Consider the following 24,310-nt stretch of genomic DNA (forward strand, 5'->3'; position numbering starts at 1 on the left):
ACTTCCATGTTTTTAGCTGTAGAAATAAATCGTGGAGTTTCCAAAGAAAGTGAGGTTACCGGCGAACACAAAAGATGTTTCGGTTATTGTAACACATCTTGCTGAAAATCGTTACACACAGCAAGCAATTGCTGACAGAATGAGAATATCGCAGAAAACTGTCAGCAGAATCAAACTTTTAGTGTAGAATACAAGCCAAACAGGAAAGGAAAATGTGGATGTGAAAGAAAAATCATTCCTAGAACAATGAGAAGACTTACAAACATGGCAACAATGCCTTTGTGTGGGCTCTAATCTCTCTGATTTCATCCTCATGGTCTCTTCGCGAGATATACGTAGGAGGGAGCAATATACTGCTTAACTCATCGGTGAAGGTATGTTCTCGAAAATTCAACAAAGCCCGTACCGAGTTACTGAGCGTCTCTCTTGCAGAGTCTTTCACTGGAGTTTACCTATCATCTCCGTAACGCTTTCGAGATTACTAAATGAATGTGTAACGAAGTGCGCTACTCTCCGTTGGATCTTCTCTATCTCTTCTATCAACCCTATCTGCTACGGATCCCACACTGGTAAGCAGTACTCAAGCAGTGGGCGTTTGTTTTCGGACCGCATTTCCTTAGGATTCTTCCAATGAGTCTCAGTCTGGCATCTGCTTTACCGACGATTAATTTTATATGGTTATTCCATTTTAAATCACTCCTAATACCTACTCCCAGATAATTTATTGAATTAACTGAATTAATTGCTTCCCCCCATGAACTATGGACCTTGCCGTTGGTGGGGAGGCTTGCGTGCCTCAACGATACAGATAGCCGTACCGCAGGTGCAACCACAACGGAGGGGTATCTGTTAAGAGGCCAAACAAACGTGTGGCAGCAGCCTTTTCAGTAGCTGCAGGGGCAACAGTCTGGATGATTGACTGACCTGGCCTTATAACACTAACCAAAACGGCCTTGCTGTGCTGGTACTGCGAACGGCTGAAAGCAAGGGGAAACTACAGCCGTTATTTTTCCCGAGGGCATGCAGCTTTAATGTATGATTAAATGATGATGGCGTCCTCTTGGGTAAAATATTCCGGAGGTGAAATAGTCCCCCATTCGGATCTCCGGGTGTGGACTACTCAAGAGGACGTTGTTATCAGGAGAAAGAAAACTGGCGTTCTACGGATCGGAGCGTGGAATGTCAGATCCCTTAATCGGGCAGGTAGGTTAGAAAATTTAAAAAGCGAAATGGATAGGTTAAAGTTAGATATAGTGGGAATTAGTGAAGTTCGGTGGCAGGAGGAACAAGACTTTTGGTCAGGTGAATACAGGATTAGAAATACAAAATAAAATAGGGGTAATGCAGGAGTAGGTTTAATAATGAATAAAAAAAAAATAGGAGTGCGGGTAAGCAACTACAAACAGCATAGTGAACGCATTATTGTGGCCAAGATAGACACGAAGCCCACGCCTACTACAGTAGTACACGTTTATATGCCAACTAGCTCTGCAGATGATGAAGAAATTGATGAAATGTGTGATGAGATAAAAGAAATTATTCAGGTAGTGAAGGGAGACGAACATTTAATACTCATGGGTGACTGGAATTCGACAGAGGGTAAACGGAGAGGAGGAAACATAGTGGGTGAATATGGATTGGGGGAGAGAAATGCAAGAGGAAGCCGTCAGGTAGAATTTTGCACAGAGCATAACTTAATCATAGCCAACACTTGGTTCAAGAATCATAAAAGAAAGTTGTATACATGGAAGAATCCTGGAGATACTAGAAGGTATCAGATAGATTATATAATGGTAAGACAGAGATTTAGGAACCAGGTTTTAAATTTTAAGACATTTCCAGGGGCAGATGTGGACTCTGACCACAATCTATTGGTTATGAACAGTAGATTAAAACTGAAGAAACTGCAAAAAGGTGGGAATTTAAGGAAAAGGGACCTGGATAAACTGACTAAACCAGAGGTTGTACAGAGTGTCAGGGAGAGTATAAGGGAACAATTGAAAAGAATGGGGGAAAGAAATACAATAGAAGAAGAATGGGTAGCTGTGAGGGATGAAGTAGTGAAGGCAGCAGAGGATCAAGTAGGTAAAAAGTCGAGGGCTAGTAGAAATCCTTGAGTAACAGAAGAAATATTGAATTTAATTGATGAAAGGAAAAAATATAAAAACGCAGTAAATGAAGCAGACAAAAAGGAATACAAACGTCTCAAAAATGAGATCGACAAAAAGTGCAAAATGGCTAAGCAGGCATGGCTAGAGGACAAATGTAAGGATGTAGAGGCTTATCTCAGTAGAGGGTAAGATAGAAACTGCCTACAGGAAAATTAAAGAGACCTTTGGAGAAAAGAGAACCACTTGCATGAATATCAAGAGCTCAGATGGAAACCCAGTTCTAAGCAAAGAAGGGAAAGCAGAAAGGTTGAAGGAGGATATAGAGGGTGTATACAGGGGCGATGTTCTTGAGGACAATATTATGGAAATGGAAGAGGAGGTAGATAAAGATGAAATGGGAGATATGATACTACATGAAGAAGTCGAAACAAGGCCCCGGGAGTAGACACCATTCCTTTAGAACTACTGACAGCCTTGGGAGAGGCAGTCCTGACAAAACTCTACCATCTGGTGAGCAAGATGTATGAGACAGGCGAAATTCCCTCAGACTTCAAGAAGAATATATTAATTCCAATCCCAAAGAGAGCAGGTGTTGACAGATGTGAACATTACCGAACTATCAGTTTAATAAGTCACCGCTGCAAAATACTAAAGCGAATTCTTTACAGAAGAATGGAAAAACTGGTAGAAGCCGATCTCGGGGAAGATCAGTTTCGATTCCGTAGAAATGTTGGAACACGTAAGGCAAAACTGACCCTACGACTTATCTTAGAAGAAAGATTAAGGAATGGCAAACCTCCGTTTCTAGCATTAGTAGACTCAGAGAAAGCTTTTGACAATGTTGAGTGAATTACACTCTTTCAAATTCTGAAGGTGGCAGGGGTAAAATACAGGGAGCGAAAGGCTATTTACAATTTGTACAGAAACCAGATGGCAGTTATAAGAGTCGAGGGACGTGAAAGGGAAGCAGTGGTTGGGAAGGGAGTGAGACAGGGTTGTAGCCTCTTTCCGATACTATTCAATCTGTATATTGAGCAAGCAGTAAAGGAAACAAAAGAAAAGTTCGGAGTAGGTATTAAAATCCATGGAGAAGAAATAAAAACTTTGAGATTCGCCGATGACATTGTAATTCTGTCAGAGACAGCAAAGGACTTGGAAGAGCAGTTGAATGGAATGGATAGTGTCTTGAAAGGAAGATATAAGATGAACATCAACAAAAGCAAAACGAGGATAATGGAATGTAGTCGAATTAAGTCGGGTGATGCTGACGGAATTAGATTAGGAAATGAGATGCTTAAAATAGTAAATAAGTTTTGCTATTTGGGGAGCAAAATAAGTGATGATGGTCGAAGTAGAGAGGATATAATATGTAGACTGGCAATGGCAAGGAAAGCGTTTCTGAAGAAGAGAAATTTGTTAACATCGAGTATAGATTTAAGTGTCAGGAAGTTGTTTCTGAAAGTATTTGTATGGAGTGTAGCCATGTATGGAAGTGAAACATGGACGATAAATAGGTTAGACAAGAAGAGAATAGAAGCTTTCGAAATGTGGTGCTACAGAAGAATGCTGAAGATTATATGGCTAGATCACATAACTAATGAGGAGGTATTGAATAGAATTGGGGAGAAGAGGAGTTTGTGGCACAACTAGACGAGAAGAAGGGATCGGTTGGTAGGACATGTTCTGAGGCATCAAGGGATCACCAATTTAGTACTGGAGGGCAGCGTGGAGGGTAAAAATCGTAGAGGCAGACCAAGAGATGAATACACTAAGCAGATTCAGAAGGATGTAGGCTGCAATAGGTACTGGGAGATGAAGAAGCTTGCACAGGATAGAGTGGCATGGAGTGCTGCATCAAACCAGTCTCAGGACTGAAGACCACAACAAACAACAACTGCTTCCAGTTGATGACCTGCTATATTGTAACTAAATGATAAAGGATCTATCTTTCTATGTATTCGCAGCACATTACACTTTTCTACATTGGGATTCAATTGCCATTCCCTGCACCATGCGTCAATTCGCTGCAGATCCTCCTGCATTTCAGTACAATTTTTCATTGTTACAACCTCTCGATACCCCACAGCATCATCTGCAAAAAGCCCCAGTGAACTTCCGATGTCATCCACAAGGTCATTTATGTATATTGTGAATAGCAACGGTCCTATGACACTCCCCTGCGGCACACCTGAAATCACTCTTGCTTCGGAAGACTTCTGTCCATTGAGAATGACATGCTGCGTTCTGTTATCTAGGAACTCCTCAGTCCAATCACACAATTGGTCTGGTAGTCCATATACTCTTACTTTCTTCATTAAACGACTGTGGGGAACCGTATCAAACGTCTTGCGGAAGTCAATAAACACGGCATTTACCTGGGAACCCGTGTCTATGGCCCTCTGAGTCTCGTGGACGAATAGCGCGAGCTGGGTTTCACACGATCATCTTTTTTGAAACCCATGCTGATTCCTACAGAGTAGATCTCTAGTCTCCAGAAAAGTCATTATACTCAAACAAAATACGTGTTCCAAAATTCTACAACTGATCGACGTTAGAAATATAGGTCTATAGTTCTGCACATCTGTTCAACGTCCCTTCTTGAAAACGGGGATGACCTGTGCCCTTTCCCAATGTTTTGGAACGCTATGCTCTTCTATAGACCTACGGTACACCGCTGCAAGAAGGGAGGCAAGTTCCTTCGCGTACTCTGTGTAAAATCGAACTGGTATCTCATCAGGTCCAGAGGCCTTTTCTCTTTTGAGCGATTTTAATTGTTTCTCTATCCCTCTGTCAGCTATTTCGATATATACTGTTTTGTCATCTGTGCGACAAGCTAGAGAAGGAACTACAGTGTAGTCTTACTCTGTGAAACAGCTTTGGAAAAAGACATTTAGTATTTCGGCCTTTAGTCTGTCATCCTCTGTTTCAGTACCATTTTGGTCACAGAGTGTCTGGACATTTTGTTTTGGTCCACATACCGCTTTGACATAAGACCAAAATTTCTTAGGATTTTCTGTCAAGTCAGTACATAGAACTTTACTTTCGAATTCGTTGAACGCCTCTCGCATAGCCCTCCTCACACTACATTTCGTTCGTGTAATTTTTGTTTGTCTGCAAGGCTTTGGCTATGTTTATGTTTGCTGTGAAGTTCCCTTTGCTTCCGTAGTAGTTTCTAACTCGGGTATTGTACCACGGTGGCTCTTTTCCATCTCTTACGATCTTGCTTGGCACATACTCATCTAATGCATATTGTACCATGGTTTTGAGCTTTGTCCACTGATCCTCAACACTATCTGTACTTGAGATAAAACTTTTGTTTTGAGCAGTCAAGTACTCTGATATCTGCTTTTTGTCACTTTTGTTAAACAGAAAAATCTTCCTACCTTTTTAATATGCAATGATAGGGTAAATTACGTGGGCCTGATTTCTCAAGTTAGAAGCTCTGGCTTGAAATTGTGATGTTTTATAGATACTGGAGAAATGCACGTTTGAATTTTGGGACTATTGAGGTCTCCTATGCTACTATCCCCGACTTTTCTAACTTGCAATTTTGTACACATGCTTCAGGTATGCTTCAGTGATGAATCTGTCTGATGGAAGAAAGCAGTCAGTATGTTCGTTGGTGACCTGGAGAACAGTTCAAAGCTGAGTGTGTGCAGCAACGTGTGAAGCATCAAACTTCCGTGATGGTCTGGAGTGTGATGCCCGTGTAAGGTCCTTGCAGATTACACATTGCTGAAGGGACAATGAGGCAAAAACAATATAAATAAATCCTTGAAAAGGAAGATTTCCCCAAATGAATGGCTGGTTTCCTAGTAAAGATGCCATTTTTATGCATGATGGGGCACATTGCCACAAAGCCAAAAGTGTTTCCAAGTACTTGGAAGAAAAGCAACTGAAAGTGTTGACCTGGCCAGGGAACAGCCCTGATATGAATCCGATTGAAAATTTATGGGCTATTGTGAAACAGAGGATAAGGAAATTTACAATAACTGCCAAATAAGATCTCATGGAGAAACTAGAGGGAATCTGGTACCATAACAATGATATTAAAATGTCATGTGAAAAGGTAATAAAAAGTATGCCAAACAGGATAAAAATGTTGATTAAGAACAAAGGCATGCTTACGAAGTATTGAATGTACAAATATAATCTGTATGTGCATGTAAATGTGTAATAAATGTAAAGTTTTGGAAAATATATATTTAGTCTAATAATTTGAACATGTCTGTAGACTTTACTATCACATCACCAACAATCGACTTTGACACCTTTAAAGGAATTCAAATGTCCTTAACTGATGATTAGACACTCAGGTGATAATCAATGAATTAGTAGTCCTCGTTTGAAGTGACTCCTCTGTCCTGATCGACCCATTCTACTATTACTGCCTCTCTCCTGACAAAACAATATCTCCTCCCCCCCCCCCCCCAACCAACCTTTTATACTGGCGGGTCCGCCCCACTTGAACTGAAGTGGTCAATTCCGCATGACATAAGACGTTTGATCAGAGAGTGTAGGTAATAGATGCGATGCACTGTAAAGTGGCTCGCAGACAAGAAATATCCAAGTCCCTTGCAGTGGAAAAGCCCAAAGAGCCTGAGAAGCTGAGAGTAGACAAAGTGAGCGAGCAGTATTGTCATCCTCCGCCATTCAGTGGACGTGTCAACTCTTTTGCAGACGTATCTGGCCGTGGCGGCGTTGTCGCAAACCATTAGCTGCGCCCACCTGGCCGCTGGCGGCGTTCGCAGAGAGCCCGGAGAGCGGCAGCCGCACCGGAGGCGGCTCCAGCACCTGCTACGGTAAACAAAGGGCGGGCAGAGAGGCACGCCGTGGACAAATTGAATAGATGACCGTGCAGCTTGGCTGGCCCGAGTAACGTCTTGAGCCGCCCGCCAAGGTACCTCGCCGTGGGAGGCCACTGCAGGCGTCACGTCTACTGCGCCGTCCAGTCGCACCATTGCGACCACCTGCTGCTGGCTGTGACGTCCGAGGCAAGTAACTCACATTATACACTCAGTGGCCAGATGGCACTCTTTATTGTTCACACGACAGGGGCGACCTTGTAACAGCAAAGCGTACGAGAAGTTGTTATAAAGTTCTACACCTGGGGTTCCCAACAAAATTTTCTCGAGGACGCCCTCTTCGAGCATGATTGGTACCTTGTCATATCACAGTATCAAGTACCTAAAAAAGCCAAATGAAGAGTCTTTTTATACGTTTTCTATTTTTGGTACTTAGAAAAAACATTGACATAATCACTATTGAAAAAATTTTGAGCTTAAAACTTTTTCAATTTAGCCATCATTGTTATTGTTAAATTTTTTTATTGCTCAAAATCTTTCTCTTCAGATCTGGGTGCTTAGTATAACAAACTCCTTAAAAAAAATAAAAATTGAGTATGAACTGAAAATGACAGGAAAAAATTAAAACTGCGTGTATTGGTCTTTCAAGTATGCTACACTTGAGACTGCATTGACTAGATATATGTGAAAAATAAGAAAACACTAATTTCATACAAGGTATTATTTATTTGAAAAAATACAGTTACAACAGACTACTCCATCATTATATAGTTAGTTTTAATTTTCAGTTCTTAATGAGATGAGTTCAATCTGAGCTTTGAGTCCATTATTTCTGAAATATTAGGTTCCAAACTTGAAACTTTCGCTCTGAAATCCGACCGCATGTCGAGCCGATTCCTACATTTGTTTTTCATGAAACACATGGAAGAAAATGCTTGCTCACACCGATATGTGGTTGCAAATGGAAGGATCTTTTTCATCGCCTTATCTCCAAGTTTCTTGAAGTCCTTGCATGCTGATGCCCACAAGTCTGTAATTTTATCAGCGATGAAAATGTCTTCATCGTACCACAGCTGGAGAGCTCCACAAGTTGATCTTGCTCTTCTTCAGTGAGGCCTTGGATTTTGTCTATTTCTTCACAGCTGAAGGGATTTCGAATCCATCTGTCGTCAGGGTCAGATTTAGGGAAATACTTTCTAAAAGTGGTGGCTAGGCTGCGTAGATACTCGGCTACATTGATCTTGATCTGGTCAGGCAAACTCTCCTCTGATGACTCCAAGAATTGTTTTGAAGTGGAAAATTAGCTAGTGACTCGTTTTCAATTCTTGACGCCCGTATCTGACACTTTTGGACCATAGCACTAATATTATCCTCAACTTCGTACCTGTGTACATTTTTTCCTTGTAAACTCAAGTTTAACACATTCAAGCGGCTAGAGCATGCTAGTGTCAGTTGGATCTAGGAAGACGCTAGACGCAGAAGTTAGCTTTCGCTAAAGCGGCGAAAACAAAAAATCTGTTATCATACGAAATATAATTAATATATTTTTTTTATTCTAGTAGCATCTTGCGGACCCCTCTGGCATAGCTCGCGGACCCCTGGGGGTCCGCGGACCATATATTGGGAACTACTGTTCTACACGGTCCAGTCACGTTGATATGACCACGGCCTATGTTCGACGTGAACGTTCAATAACCACTCACAGACGGAAGGTGGGAGCACCAGCAGTAGACGGGATACATGGTGATTTTTTCCACCGTGTACAAACTCTAGGCATCGATCAATGCGAGGATACGGAACAAAAATGGTCTGACGAACTTATGTCCGAAAATGCATGGTTTCCACGCTAGAGACCGTTTATTTAGTCATACATTTACAGAGACTGCGGCCCAATACGAGCTGTATCATGCAGCCGCAGTTGCCGTATGTGCTGAAAATGGCTTCCACGTGCCTCAACGCATGAGTGTACACTCCGTAGCATGTTGTGTCTCACACGTTCATATCAGCCAGGCTGCACCCGTACAGTGTCGAAGGTAGCATGAATACGCTCCTCCACTGTCTCCGCATCTGAAAAGGGCTCTGCACACACGATACTTCTGAGATGGTCCCATACCCAGAAATCGCACGGAATGAGATCCGATAAACTAGCAGGCAATGCAACTGGGCCCCCTCGTCCGATCCATCGACCTGGGCAGACACGATTGAGATGCGTCCGTATGTTAACAGCGAAGTGAGCTGGAGCACCATCATGTGGCAGCCACATAGCCCTTCGAATTATGAATGACACTTCTTGTAGCAGGGGAAGCAAAGTCGCCCGCAAGAAACGCCGATGTTGCGGCCTGTTGCGCGACGAGGAAGGAAGACTGGTCCCAAAATACGGTCGCCAATTATCCCGGCCCACACATTCCAGCTGCCGCGATGCTGATGATTCTCTGTCACCGTACCATGGGGTATCTGCATACTATCTACATCTACATCTACATCTACATCCATACTCCGCAAGCCACCTGACGGTGTGTGGCGGAGGGTACCTTGAGTACCTCTATCGGTTCTCCCTTCTATTCCAGTCTCGTATTGTTCGTGGAAAGAAGGATTGTCGGTATGCCTCTGTGTGGGCTCTAATCTCTCTGATTTTATCCTCATGGTCTCTTCGCGAGATATACGTAGGAGGGAGCAATATACTGCTTGACTCTTCGGTGAAGGTATGTTCTCGAAACTTTGACAAAAGCCCGTACCGAGCTACTGAGCGTCTCTCCTGCAGAGTCTTCCACTGGAGTTTATCTATCATCTCCGTAACGCTTTCGCGATTACTAAATGATCCTGTAACGAAGCGCGCTGCTCTCCGTTGGATCTTCTCTATATCTTCTATCAAACCTATCTGGTACGGATCCCACACTGCTGAGCAGTATTCAAGCAGTGGGCGAACAAGCGTACTGTAACCTACTTCCTTTGTTTTCGGATTGCATTTCCTTAGGATTCTTCCAATGAATCTCAGTCTGGCATCTGCTTTACTGACGATCAACATTATATGATCATTCCATTTTAAATCACTCCTAATGCGTACTCCCAGATAATTCATGGTATTAACTGCTTCCAGTTGCTGATCTGCTATTTTGTAGCTAAATGATAAAGGATCTATCTTTCTGTGTATTCGCAGCACATTACACTTGTCTACATTGAGATTCAATTGCCATTCCCTGCACCATGCGTCAATTCGCTGCAGATCCTCCTGCATTTCAGCACAATTTTCCATTGTTACAACCTCTCGATACACCACAGCATCATCTGCAAAAAGCCTCAGTGAACTTCCGATGTCATCCACAAGGTCATTTATGTATATTGTGAATAGCAACGGCCCTATGACTATCCCACAGATTACTGTTATTCAAACCTTATAGTCAAGGGGAGGCAGGGTCGACATATGAAACGTCCCCTTTGAAAAATTATATAAGACTGTGCTTAACCTGACACACAATATTTTTAGCGCAACGCAATCTGACTTCCAAAAATCCCTACAAAGGAATGGCCCTGACTAACATTAACCTGTACCTTTCACAAATCACTTACCTCACAAAAATCTTCGTTACTCGAACTACTGCAATACAGCGTGCGCCAATACTGCCAGCTGAATAAAAGATTCAAACTACGGAAGGCACTAACTACTGATAGGGATAGTTAGCAAATGAAAGATTTTAATAGAGAACAAACAATGTATTTACCTTAATATCATCACAAGTCATTATATATGTAATTTCAAAACTCCGCCATCTCTCTCCTCACATCCACCACTGCTGGCGGCTCACCTCTAACTGCGCAACGCTACGCGTTGTTCACATCCAGCTGCCGCTGCCCAACACTACAATGGCAGACAACAATGAAAACTAGCCACAGACTGCACACAGCACAGCCAGTGGTTTTCATATAGAGCGCTACGTAACGTTGCCAATAAGAAAACATAAACAGCCTATTTACATAAAGAAAACATAAACAGCCTACTTACACTGTACTCGCGGACCAACTGTCTGGCACTGACACGGCGGTTGCCTTCCACAGCGTTAATCATATTTTCCTCCAAGTCTGGTGTCCGAATATTTCGGGTACGTCCTTCACGATTTCCTGCTTCCTGCAACGACGGTGTCTCAGACAAACGGCGAATCACGGTTACAAATATTGAACGCTGTGGCTGATGTCGGCGGGGATGGGTCTCCAGGTACAACCTTGCTGCCCTCCGCCCGTTGCCATTTGGCTTTCCGTGAGTAAACACCATGTTGGCAAGCTCTCGATTCGAATACGGAACCATTGTGTACAATGCTGTATCACATCCATTACAAGTTGAGACAGCAAGAGAAGTGAATCGGATACAACATTACCAATTACTACGGCACGAGAGAGCGCTAGGAAGAAACCACGAGTACTTTAACTGTGGTTGCATGGTACAGCGCGTATTAGACCGGAGTCTCTGTAACGAGATATGATTGCATAAATGGTCTCTAGCCTGGACACCAAGCATTTCTGGACAAAGTTAATTAGACTTTTTTTGTTCCATATCATCTCATTGATCAATCCCTAGAATTTGTACAGCATGGATAAAACCAACCTGCATAAAGCGAGACGGGGAAAACGGGGAAGGGGGAGAGTGGGGGAAGGGGGGGGGGGCGGAATGCGAACAACATTGCAGACGTTGTCGTAAAGCGGAAACGGAGCGATATACCTAACGTCCAAAAGGGGATGATCATTGGCTTTCGGCCCGAGGGTGGAAGCAGTTCCATAACGGCTAAGTCTGCAAATTGTTCGTGTGCTGCCATAGATGAAGAGGTGCAGCCAGAAAAGAAGTTCCGATCGCGTTCAGAGATGGCATGAGTAGTTGGACAGGAAGGCGCATGCGCAGGAATAGAGAAAAGGTATGTGGGAATAATGCAGTGCAGTTTCAGTCTCTTGATGACAGTGGCTATTGCACACTGCTAGGATTAAAAGGTTGCTCTGACATGGTCCACAGCAAAATGCGATGTTCGCGCAGTTGTTCGATTTTGGCACTCTCAGAAGCGACCTCCCGTAGAGATCCATCGCCAGTTATGCCACGTGTATGGAAACGACATTATGAGCGACAATACAGACAGACGAGGGTGCAAGCAATTCGCTGAAAAACGAACCAATATTCACGACGAAGACCGTAATGGCCGACTGCCCCTGGTGACATCAGGACTGATGTACAGTAGAGTGTACGCCAACCAGTTTTGCAGAACCGGCGCTTCACAATTTCAGAACTATCTCGTACATTTCCCCAGATGTCTCGCTCGTTCCGCTCGGCGTCCACGCGACGACTTAACGGGCTGTTGCACGAAATTATCTCCCAGTGGCTTGGTTTTCATGAAGAGTGTGCAAGGTGGGTGCGAAGGAAAGTGACAGATGAACACAAAAGCAAACGTCTGGCAGCAGCACTGATATTCCTGCGGCGGTATACAGAGGAATGAAACTAGTTTCTCGAGCACGTTGTCATTGGGGCTGAAACTTGGGTGTCGTATGGTGCACCAGAAACGAAACAACGGTCTATGTATTGGCGGCACAGTGGTTCAGGCGTGAAGACCAAATTCAACCTGACAGTCTCTGTTGAAAGCAAATCCTGTGCATTGACTTCTGGGATCGACGTGGTATTCTCCTGCGTGAGTTTTTGCCGCGAGGGGGGGGGGGGACCGTAAACGCTGATTATTATTGTCAAACATTGAAAAATCTGAGTAGGGCGAACCAGAACAAGGGACGTGGGATGTTGACAAGAGGCATTACGCTTGGGCAGGATAATGCAAGACCCATACAGCCAATACCACACGAAATAAGTTGCAGCCGTTTGGACCATCCACCCTACAGCCTCGATCTCGCCCCAGTGACTTTCATCTCTTCCGTCTCATGAAGCGTTTTCTGGCAGGAACACTTTTTTACAACGACTCCACGGGGCAGACTGAAGTGACTTTGTGGCTCTGGACATGGGCGTCAAATTCCTATAACGCGGGCATACACTTGATGGTGCACCGTTACGATAACTTTCTTGACAATGGTGGTCATTATGTTATGTGAATCTATGTAAATATTCCAATAAATGTTTCTTACTTAGTGACGTTTTTGTTTTCTTTGTCGGTCATCAGAACTTACTTTTTGGATGCATCTCGTATACCGTACCTGGCATTAAAAGTGACGGCATAGTATAATATCACCTCGGAGACGTAAAGGTGCGGTCATGAATTCGGTGTTAGACCTAACGAAATTCTTCATAAATTATCCAGCACAATTTGAGAACAATAGCGATATCCACAACTAGAACGCTAGAAGAAAACATGACCTCTATTACCTATTATTCTTTTCTTGTTTTTTTAGTCCCTATGGGACCAAACTGCTGAGGTCATCGGTCACTAGGCTTACTCACTACTTAATCTAAATTAATCTAACTTACGCTAAGGACACCACACACACATGCCGGAGGGAGGACTCGAACCTCCGACGAGGGGAGCCGAGCGAACCGTGGCAAGACGCCTTAGACTGCGCGGCTACCCATTATTGAAGCTGTCAGCAGCTAAGAAAGGAGTTCAGTAGGCAACAACGATTTTTTTTATCATCTTCCCAACAACATAAAATGTCTGGTATGTACCAAAGCAAGCATTTTTCCGGAACAACTACTCCTATTCCATATATGAATTTCTATTTAAAAGCTCGTAGCCTTTTTAAAAAACGAAAAAAGCTAATTTTTTAGGGTAGATGCATTATTAGGACTAAAATATAATGTGTTTCTTTATTTTAACAATAACTGAGTACACATATCCCGCAAACTAACTCGTTTCGCACGATGGGACATTTAGCTAACTAACTAACTCTCAACATATCCACCCCTCAGTGCAATACATTTTATCGAACGGTGCATAATATGACAGAGATCTGGGTTGTATGAGCCTACATTTTGGCTATGAAGGAAACGTTCCACCTCACCTACATCTACATGGTCACCCTTAATTCATAATTAAGTGCCTGGCAGAGGGTTCATCGAACCACCTTCAGACTATTTCCTTAGCATTCCACTCTCGAATGACATGCAGAAGAAATTAATAATACTTAAACCTTTCCGTGCCAGCTCCGAGTTCTCGTATTTTATCATAATGATCTTTTCTTTGTATGTAGTTGGACACCAATAAAATATTTTCATACTCTGACGAGAAACTTGGTGTTTGACATTTTACGAGAAGGTCCTGCCGCAGCAAAAAACTGCTTTGTTTTAATGAGTGACACCCCAACTCGCGTATCATACCCGTGATAGCCTACTCTCTCTCCCTTATTTCACAATAATACAAAACGAGCTGCCTGTCTTTGAACTTTTTCAGTATCCTATGTCAATACCACCTGATACGGATCCCATACCGAACAGCAATATTGCAGCAATGGACGGATAGGCATAGTTGTGGCAGTATTTTTAGTAGATCTGTTGCACCTTCTGTTCTGCCAATAAAACGCAACCTTTGGTTCACCCTCCCCGCAACATCGGCACGCATGGTATAGCATACACTACCAATATGCCCCAAAACGCAGTGCAAGGAAACTGGTTTTTCCGGGACTCATACCTCGGGTTCTGTTGACGATAGAAAGGTCGGGTCAGGTTTTTGGATTGCCCTTGTGCTAGGGATCATTTGTATATCCAAGAGAATGATCGTCTTAGTACAACTATCCTACAGTGCTGGTCAATTTTTTAAAACTACACACTTCCTCCAGATTAAGCAAATGGAGCAAATCGGTTGGTTCTTTTTGGATCAGATGTGTTCTATGGTGCCCTTTAAGGGGCTTATGGAGGCACAATTTAGTTCATGAGCGTTTCCTGAGAAAACCCGAAAAAAGCCTCTTTTTGCCGAAAGCAGCGGATATGTAAATAACTAATCGCAGCAAATTGCTCAAGGTTGGTTGGTTGTTTCGGGGAAGCAGACCAGACAGCGAGGTCATCGGTCTCATAGGATTAGGGAAGGACGGGGAAGGAAGTCGGCCGTGCCCTTTGAAAGGATCCATCCCGGCATTTGCCTGGAGCGATTTAGGGAAATCACGGAAAACCTAAATCAGGATGGCCGGACGCGGGATTGAACCGTCGTCCTCCCGAATGCGAGTCCAGTGTCTAACCACTGCGCCACCTCGCTCGGTAATTGCTCAAGTTCCAACGATATATTATCTAGACATTTATCTAGAAGTACCGTCTTCCTGTTTTCATACATCTTTATACGTTACGCAGAAACACCCAAAAAACTAGGTTTTGGGTTACCAAAAGCGAACCGCGGGTTCCAAGACGACTATGCACAACAAATGGGTATAATTTTTACGATATATGCCTAAGATGTCCGTCTCAGAGATACAAGAGTTCAAAGTTACCCTATTTTTACACGTAAAACACGCACGTAAAATCCGGTGTGAGGCAAAAAGTGGTTAATAAAGTGTCATAGTGTGGAGAAAGTACTGAAACAAAAGCAACAACTTTTTTACGTAACAACCAGACTGAGGTGTGAAATTAGTTTTGCGTTATTTCAATTTTACTTAAGTAAACTATCAAAATGTTACTGACCCATAAATTTCTTTTCATATGAGTGACATGCCCTGCTATAGCAGGGAAAACAAGGGAACCATCGAAAAAATGCTCCTATCAGAACACAAAAAAGGCAAATATGCTCCTGTTTAAAACGCTCTGACTGCAAAGTGGAGTACCAGCTGCCTCATTCTACCTTCCTATCTTTAGAAATGTTCCCAAAAAAATTTGCGTGCAAACATATTCGCGCTTTTTTATTCTGCGAGAGAAGTAGGCAGTGGCAGCGGGAAAAAGACGTAAAAATAATAAATACTTGGACAGTGGTTGTGGTAGAGAAAGACCGAAGAACATATTGGTGATATGAGAACAACAGGGCGACACGGGGGCAGTGGAACATAGTTAACAGTGACAAAACAGTGCTGAGGAAAGAGTGAAAGAGACGGTGCCAGGGCGGAAGAAGGGGGGGGGGGCAGAAATAAAGGGAAAATGGAAGTGTGTGAGAACCAGTGATAATGAGAGACAGATCCCATGACAGTGACAACGAGGAAGGGAGAGATTGTGACAGTGAGAAGAGACAGCAGTGGTGGGAAGCAATGAATGAGACAGTAGCAGTAAGAGAGAGTAATAGGGAGACAGTGACTGTGACACGAGACAGTAGCAGTAGAGGAGAAAGAAGGAGACTGTGTGGCTCTGAGAAAGGAGACAGTAACACTTATAGAGACAGGAAGAGGTAATTACAATGAGTAGGATTGAATGAGTAAGTGAGAATGGGCGTTTGGAAGTGGATGGCCATGAGAGACTTAGAGCGATGGACTAGTGTGTGTGAGCGAGTTACAGTCAGGGGAACTTGTGAGAGTGCTAGGTGGTTTGCATGTTACGTGTCAGCTAGTAGCGTAATGGTAAGCGTCGTGGACTGTAGATAAGACGTCGCGAGTATGAGTACATTCACTGCTACATTTTTCCAGATAGGGTTGACAGAAGAGATAGAGAAGATCCAACGGAGAGCAGCGCGCTTCGTTACAGCCCACACAGAGGCATACTGACAATCCTCCTTTCCAAGAACAATACGAGACTGGAATAGAAGGGAGAACCGATAGAGGTACTCAAGGTACCCTCCGCCACACACCGTCAGGTGGCTTGCGGAGTATGGATGTAGATGTAGATGTAGATGTTTTTAATATGTTCGCATGCCAAAATTTTTGGGAAAGTTTTTAAAGGTGCTGAGCAAGGTAGAATGAGGCATCCGGAACCTCACTTTTCAGTAAGAGTTTTATAAACAGGAGTATATTCGCCTTTTTTGTGTTCTGACAAGATCATTTTTCCGTTGGTGAAGATTTGCCCCACTTTTGGAGAGTGTCTGCACATCTTCCGTGGCCCGTTCAGATTCGGTTCAGGGCTGCATAAACTGCCCGAGGCTGGTAAAATCCAGGTGCTCTCTTCTGGATAGAGGACAGCTACAGATATTGTGAAGGATAGTTTTGTTGCCATCAGATTTTCCATTCGTTGATGGCATTGAATTCAGTTTCCATAAGAGTCCTGGTAGTGATAAGAGTGTGACGGCTCTATCTTAATCTTTTTCGCTCTACTGGGAATACATCGTTCAGTACTTAAGGTCGGGGTTATCGGCGATATTACGGTATTTGCATAGTAGTGCGCTCTCCCGTCTGATATCAGGATGTGGAATGTGGTTCAAGATAGATAACGTGAATGTGGGAGTACATCGTATTGACCCACTAACAGTGCGCACGGCTTCGTTAACTTGTACGTCAATCTTTTTTACGTGTGGACTATTAAGCCAGACAGGCGCACAGTACTCTGCTGCTGAGCATGCCAGACCGAGTGCCGACGGTGTGGCAGAGCTGTTCTAGGCGCTTCAGTCTGGAACAGCGCGACCGCTACGGTCGCATGTTCGAATCCTGCCTCGGGTATGGATGTGTGTCATGTCCTTAGGTTGGTTAGGTTTAAGTAGTTCTGAGTTCTAGGGGACTGATGACCTCAGATGTTAAGTCCCATAGTGCTTAGAGCCATTTGAACCATTTGAACCGAGTGCCGATACTCGAAGAGTGTCTGCTGTCGAACCGCAACGAGTGGTTCAGAGGTTCTGGGGAGTGTTGTTTCTACTTTTGGGCTTAGCAGATGTTCGTTTCAGATGCTCCTTAAACACAAGTGTCATATTTAACGTGATCCCAAGGTGTTTTGGATGCATGTTATGATGAAGTTAGTCACTCTAAAAATAGTCTATTGACAAATAAAAAAATCCGTTTCATTTGAGTTTGGTTGTAACAACTGTTTGCGTCCGCAACATTCCTTAAGTCACCCGTGTCCTAAAAAACAGCCACTTCAAGGCAGATATCTAAAGCTGAGAAGGAGAGGCAGCCAGATAATCTCAAACATCTCTTGGCTAAAACGAATTTGTCGCAAGACATGGACTCACATGGTTTTTCTCAGGACTCTCCAGCTATAAACCTTCAGGGGTGGTTCTTACGCGCGATGTATGAATCGTTTGACAGTCAGCTTCAGACACCTGTTCTCTAAATTTTCTTTATAGTGTTTACGGAAAATACACTCCTGGAAATTGAAATAAGAACACCGTGAATTCATTGTCCCAGGGGAAACTTTATGACACATTCCTGGGGTCAGATACATCACATGATCACACTGACAGAACCACAGGCACATAGACACAGGCAACAGAGCATGCACAATGTCGGCACTAGTACAGTGTATATCCACCTTTCGCAGCAATGCAGGCTGCTATTCTCCCATGGAGACGATCGTAGAGATGTTGGATGTAGTCCTGTGGAACGGCTTGCCATGCCATTTCCACCTGGCGCCTCAGTTGGACCAGCGTTCGTGCTGGACGTGCAGACCGCGTGAGACGACGCTTCATCCAGTCCCAAACATGCTCAATGGGGGACAGATCCGGAGATCTTGCTGGCCAGGGTAGTTGACTTACACCTTCTAGAGCACGTTGGGTGGCACGGGATACATGCGGACGTGCATTGTCCTGTTGGAACAGCAAGTTCCCTTGCCAGTCTAGGAATGGTAGAACGATGGGTTCGATGACGGTTTGGGTGTACCGTGCACTATTCAGTGTCCCCTCGACGATCACCAGTGGTGTACGGCCAGTGTAGGAGATCGCTCCCCACACCATGATGCCGGGTGTTGGCCCTGTGTGCCTCGGTCGTATGCAGTCCTGATTGTGGCGCTCACCTGCACGGCGCCAAACACGCATACGACCATCATTGGCACCAAGGCAGAAGCGACTCTCATCGCTGAAGACGACACGTCTCCATTCGTCCCTCCATTCACGCCTGTCGCGACACCACTGGAGGCGGGCTGCACGATGTTGGAGCGTGAGCGGAAGACGGCCTAACGGTGTGCGGGACCGTAGCCCAGCTTCATGGAGACGGTTGCGAATGGTCCTCGCCGATACCCAAGGAGCAACAGTGTTCCTAATTTGCTGGGAAGTGGCGGTGCGGTCCCCTACGGCACTGCGTAGGATCCTACGGTCTTGGCGTGCATCCGTGCGTCGCTGCGGTCCGGTCCCAGGTCGACGGGCACGTGCACCTTCCGCCGACCACTGGCGACAACATCGATGTACTGTGGAGACCTCACGCCCCACGTGTTGAGCAATTCGGCGGTACGTCCACCCGGCCTCCCGCATGCCCACTATACGCCCTCGCTCAAAGTCCATCAACTGCACATACGGTTCACGTCCACGCTGTCGCGGCATGCTACCAGTGTTAAAGACTGCGATGGAGCTCCGTATGCCGCGGCAAACTGGCTGACACTGACGGCGGCGGTGCACAAATGCTGCGCAGCTAGCGCCATTCGACGGCCAACACCGCGGTTCCTGGTGTGTCCGCTGTGCCGTGCGTGTGATCATTGCTTGTACAGCCCTCTCGCAGTGTCCGGAGCAAGTATGGTGGGTCTGACACACCGGTGTCAATGTGTTCTTTTTTCCCTCCATGGGAGTTCCTGAAGCATCTCCGTAACACTTACGTGTTGTCAAACCTACCAGCAACAAATCTAGCAGCCCGCCTCTGAATTGCCTCAATGTCTTACTTCAATCCGACTTGTACCGATCCCAAACACTCGAGCAGTACTCAAGAATAGATAGCACCATCCTATATGCGGTCTCCTTTACAGGTGAACCACTCTTTTCAAAAATTCTCCCAATACACCGAAGTCGACATTTCGCCTTCCCTACCATAGTTCTCACATGCTCGCTCCATATCATATCGTTTTGCAACGTTACGACAAGATACTTAAACGACTTGATTGTGTCAAACAGGACACTAGTAATACCGTATCTGAACGTTACAAGTTTGTTCTTCCAACTCATCCGCATTAACTTACATTTTTCTACATATATAGCTAGCCGCCATTCATCACACCAACTGGAAATTTGGGCTAATCGTCTTGTATCTTTTTATAGTCACTCAGTTTCGACACATTACCGTAAACCACAGCTTCATCAGCAAACAACCATAAGTTCCTGCCCACCTTGTCCACCATTTACGAATGTAGAGATCTACAGCAGTCCATCACACTTCCGTGGAGCATTCCTGATGATACCCTTGTCTCTGATGAACTCTAGCCGTCGAGGACAACAAACTAGATTCTATTACTTAAGAAGTCTTCGAGCCACTCAAATATCTGTGAACTTATTTCATACGCTCGTATCTTCATTAACAGACTGCGGTGGGGCAGTGAGTCTAATGATTTCCGGAAATCTACCAACATGGAGCCGCCTGTTGCCCTTCATCCAAGTGAGAAAAGGGCAAGCTGAGTTTCACACTTGCGATTTTTGTAAAACCATGGTGATTCGCGGACAGAAACTACCCAGTCTCAAGCACCAAGCATTCTTTTATTAAACCACCATCCGTGATAAGGCACAAAGACTTTGCTGAAAATAGTGTAATTTTGCCCACCGGAACGGCGCACTGAATTGATTTTTCTTCTTCTTTTTTCTCCTCTTCAGACAGCTCCCACTTTATATCTTAAAACCTCCTGTACACGTTTAGGTCCTTCACGTTTTTCGTTTGTTGTTTCTTTGACGTGGTAAGACATGTAGTGCTTTTTTAATTTGAACTTCCTGAAAGTATTCTATGTCTAATGATAGATAAAGGGGAGTACAGCATGGTGAAATTGGTCAAAAAGTGACATTTTCCGATTATTATCTCTTAATAATATTTGATCTCTCCCGAATAATTTGATGCATAATTTGTCGATTAATTTCAATTGAAGTGTAGTTTTTATTACTTCAAAGTTAATAGTGCAAATGTAAAAAAAAATCCAGTCATTCTGGACTGATTTTCTTAAGTCTCTCTATCTCCGAAACTGCTCAATCTAGAAGGCTGTGGTTTTGAGCTACTTATTCCTTGGATTCACGTTCATGTTCGTGTTAAGAGCTTCGATGTAGCGTGTAAACAGAAATGGCGGTATTCCACATGCATTTTGTGGAGACTCTAAATGGTAAAGGAAGCTTACAGACAAAAACATTGATGAACTCCAGCAATATTATGGAATGGCTATAATAAACAACACACATGGCCAACAAGGGACGAAAAGAGCAGTGTGGGCTACATTCTTCGGAAAAATTATCCACTGATGATACACCTATACATGGTCTTTGCCCACTTGGTGCTGATTCGTGGTGCAAATACCGCAAAGCTCAAGCAGCGGGTACAGAGGAATGATTTAGGTGCAAAAATAGTATATCATCTGCAGCTATGGAAGCTATTAAACCAATACATATTTAGCTCAACCTGACTTTCTTTCCAAATGTCTCCGTGGTCGAACGCAAAACCCGAATGAGTCTTTCAATAATGTCATTTGGACCCGCGTACCAAAAAATGACTTTTTAGGAATGAAAACTCTATGCATGGGTGTTTGTGACACTGTGATAACGTTTAGTGTAGGTAATAAGAGAAGAATTAGAGTACTAGAGCAACTTGGTATCACTCCAGGAACCAACACACTGCAAGCCTACCAGCGAATGGATCGACTTAGGATCATGAAATGCCAGTGTGCAGCAGAGGAAATGATTAAAGAAGCAAGAGGCAAGAAAAGAAAGAGGCTTTTAGGTTTGCAGGATGACCAAGTACAGAATCAAGATAATACTGATTATGGGCCTGGCTGTTTCTAGAAGCAGGCATGCCTCCATATGTGAGTCAATATCAAATGAAACGTTTAAACTTGATTTCCTGAAAATGACTTTTTTTTAATATTTGACCCATTGGCTCAGTAACTGTTACACATAAGTATATATAATTTTACACTGTGTTACTTCTTCGTATACTGCTGCTGCTGAACCGCCAAAAAATTTCTACCTATAATGGTTTTTTACTTACAGAAGCAAAAGCGAATTAAAAAAAGCTGAACATAAATTTTAAAAAACGTTAACTAATTATTTGCCTGTATTCTATGATTCTGGTTCAGTAATCAGCAAAGGAGTGAAACTATATGAATCGTAAAATTACTACTGGTTCAACAAGATTATTAATCTCTATCAATACACAAAATGTAAAGTGGAAGTAGGTGCCAAGGAAGAACTGGTGAAATTACACACAATTTTGAGTAACACTTTTTATTCAAATTTGGTGCAAGACTTTACGATATTAAAAAAAAACCAACAATCATTTAACAAATAAGTCAATTTACGATAGGAAAGGACTTTTAAATTTCTAAATTATTATAAAAAAAGGTCACGCCAGTAAAAGGCAAGTACAGACAAGCAATTTAACAGATACAACGCGACGCTGTATAATATTTCAAGCTCAGCTAAATTACAGGTGAATTTCACTCCATTCATTAAATGGCGCAGAATCTAACTTGTCTGCAACATATAAAGAGAATCTTGTTTACAAAAGTTCTCAAAACAGAAAAACCAAAACGCATGAGTCATGCCCACGGGAGGACACTCACAGTTAATAACATTAACATTTCCAAAATATATGAAAAAACAAATTTTACAAATTGCTGTCAGTTAAATTACGGCAAACACACACGCTCACCAGGTAGGAATTGCGAACTTTTAGAACATTCTCCTTTCAAGGTAACAATTTCTACCCGTAATGAAATTGCGAACTTTTGCATGGAAAGTTGTTGTTGTGGTCTTCAGTCCTGAGACTGGTTTGATGCAGCTCTCCATGCTACTCTATCCTGTGCAAGCCTCTTCATCTCCCAGTATCTACTGCAACCTACATCCTTCTGAATCTGCTTAGTGTATTCGTGTCTTGGTCTCCCCTTACGATTTTTACCCTCCACACTGCCCTCCAACACTAAATTGGTGATCCCTTGATGCCTCAGAACATGCCCTACCAACCGATCCCTTCTTCTAGTCAAGCTGTGCCACAAACTTCTCTTCTCCCCAATCCTATCAACACTTCCTCATTAGTTATGTGATCTACCCAACTAATCTTCAGCATTCTTCTGTAGCACCACATTTCGAAAGATTCTATTCTCTTCTTGTCCAAAATATTTATCGTCCATGTTTCACTTCCATACATGGCTACACTCCATACAAATACTTTCAGAAACGACTTCCTGACGTTTAAATCTATACTCGATGTTAACAATTTTCTCTTCTTCAGAAATGCTTTCCTTGCCATTGCCAGTCTACATTTTATATCCTCTCTACTTCGACCATCATCACTTATTTTGCTCCCCAAATAGCAAAACTAGTTTACTACTTTAAGTGACTCATTTCCTAATCTAATTCCGTCAGCATCACCCAACTTAATTCGACTACGTTCCTTTATCCTCGTTTTGCTTTTGTTGATGTTCATCTTATATTCTCCTTTCAAGACCCTATCCATTCCGTTCAACTGCTCTTTCAAGTCCTTTGCTGTCTCTGACAGAATTACAATGTCATCGGCGAACCTCAAAGTTTTTATTTCTTCTCCGTGGATTTTAATACCTACTCCTAACTTTTCTTTTGTTTCCTTCACTGCTTGCTCAATATACAGATTGAATAACATCGGGGAGAGGCTACAACCCTGTCTCACTCCCTTCCCAACCACTGCTTCTCTTTCATGTCCCTCGACTCTTATAACTGTAATCTGGTTTCTGTACAAATTGTAAATAGCTTTCCGCTCCCTGTATTTTACCCCTGCCACCTTCAGAATTTGAAAGAGAGTATTCCAGTCAGCATTGTCAAAAACTTTCTCTAAGTCTACAAATGCTAGAAACGTAGGTTTGCCTTTCCTTAATCTTTCTTCTAAGATAAGCCGTAAGGTCAGTATTGCCTCACGTGTTCCAACATTTCTACGGAATCCAAACTTATCTTCCTCGAGGTCGGCTTCTACTAGTTTTTCCATTCGTCTGTAAACAATTCGCGTTAGTATTTTGCAGCCGTGACTTATTAAACTGATAGTTCGGTAATTTTCACATCTGTCAACACCTGCTTTCTCTGGGATTGGAATTATTATATTCTTCTTGAAGTCTGAGGGTATTTCGTCTGTCTCATACATCTTGCTCACCAGATGGTAGAGTTTTGTCAGGACTGGCTCTCCCAAGGCTGTCAGTAGTTCTAATGGAATTTTGTCTACTTCCGGGGCTTTGTTTCGACTCAGGTCTTTCAGTGCTCTGTCGAACTCTTCACGCAGTATCATGTCTCCCATTTCATCTTCATCTACAAAATATTGGGCCGGCCGCAGTGGCCGTGCGGTTAAAGGCGCTACAGTCTGGAACCGCAAGACCGCTACGGTCGCAGGTTCGAATCCTGCCTCGGGCATGGCTGTTTGTGATGTCCTTAGGTTAGTTAGGTTTAACTAGTTCTAAGTTCTAGGGGACTAATGACCTAAGCAGTTGAGTCCCATAGTGCTCAGAGCCATTTGAACCATTTT

The sequence above is a fragment of the Schistocerca cancellata genome, chromosome 9 (assembly GCF_023864275.1).
Source record: "Schistocerca cancellata isolate TAMUIC-IGC-003103 chromosome 9, iqSchCanc2.1, whole genome shotgun sequence".
NCBI lineage: Eukaryota > Metazoa > Arthropoda > Insecta > Orthoptera > Acrididae > Schistocerca > Schistocerca cancellata.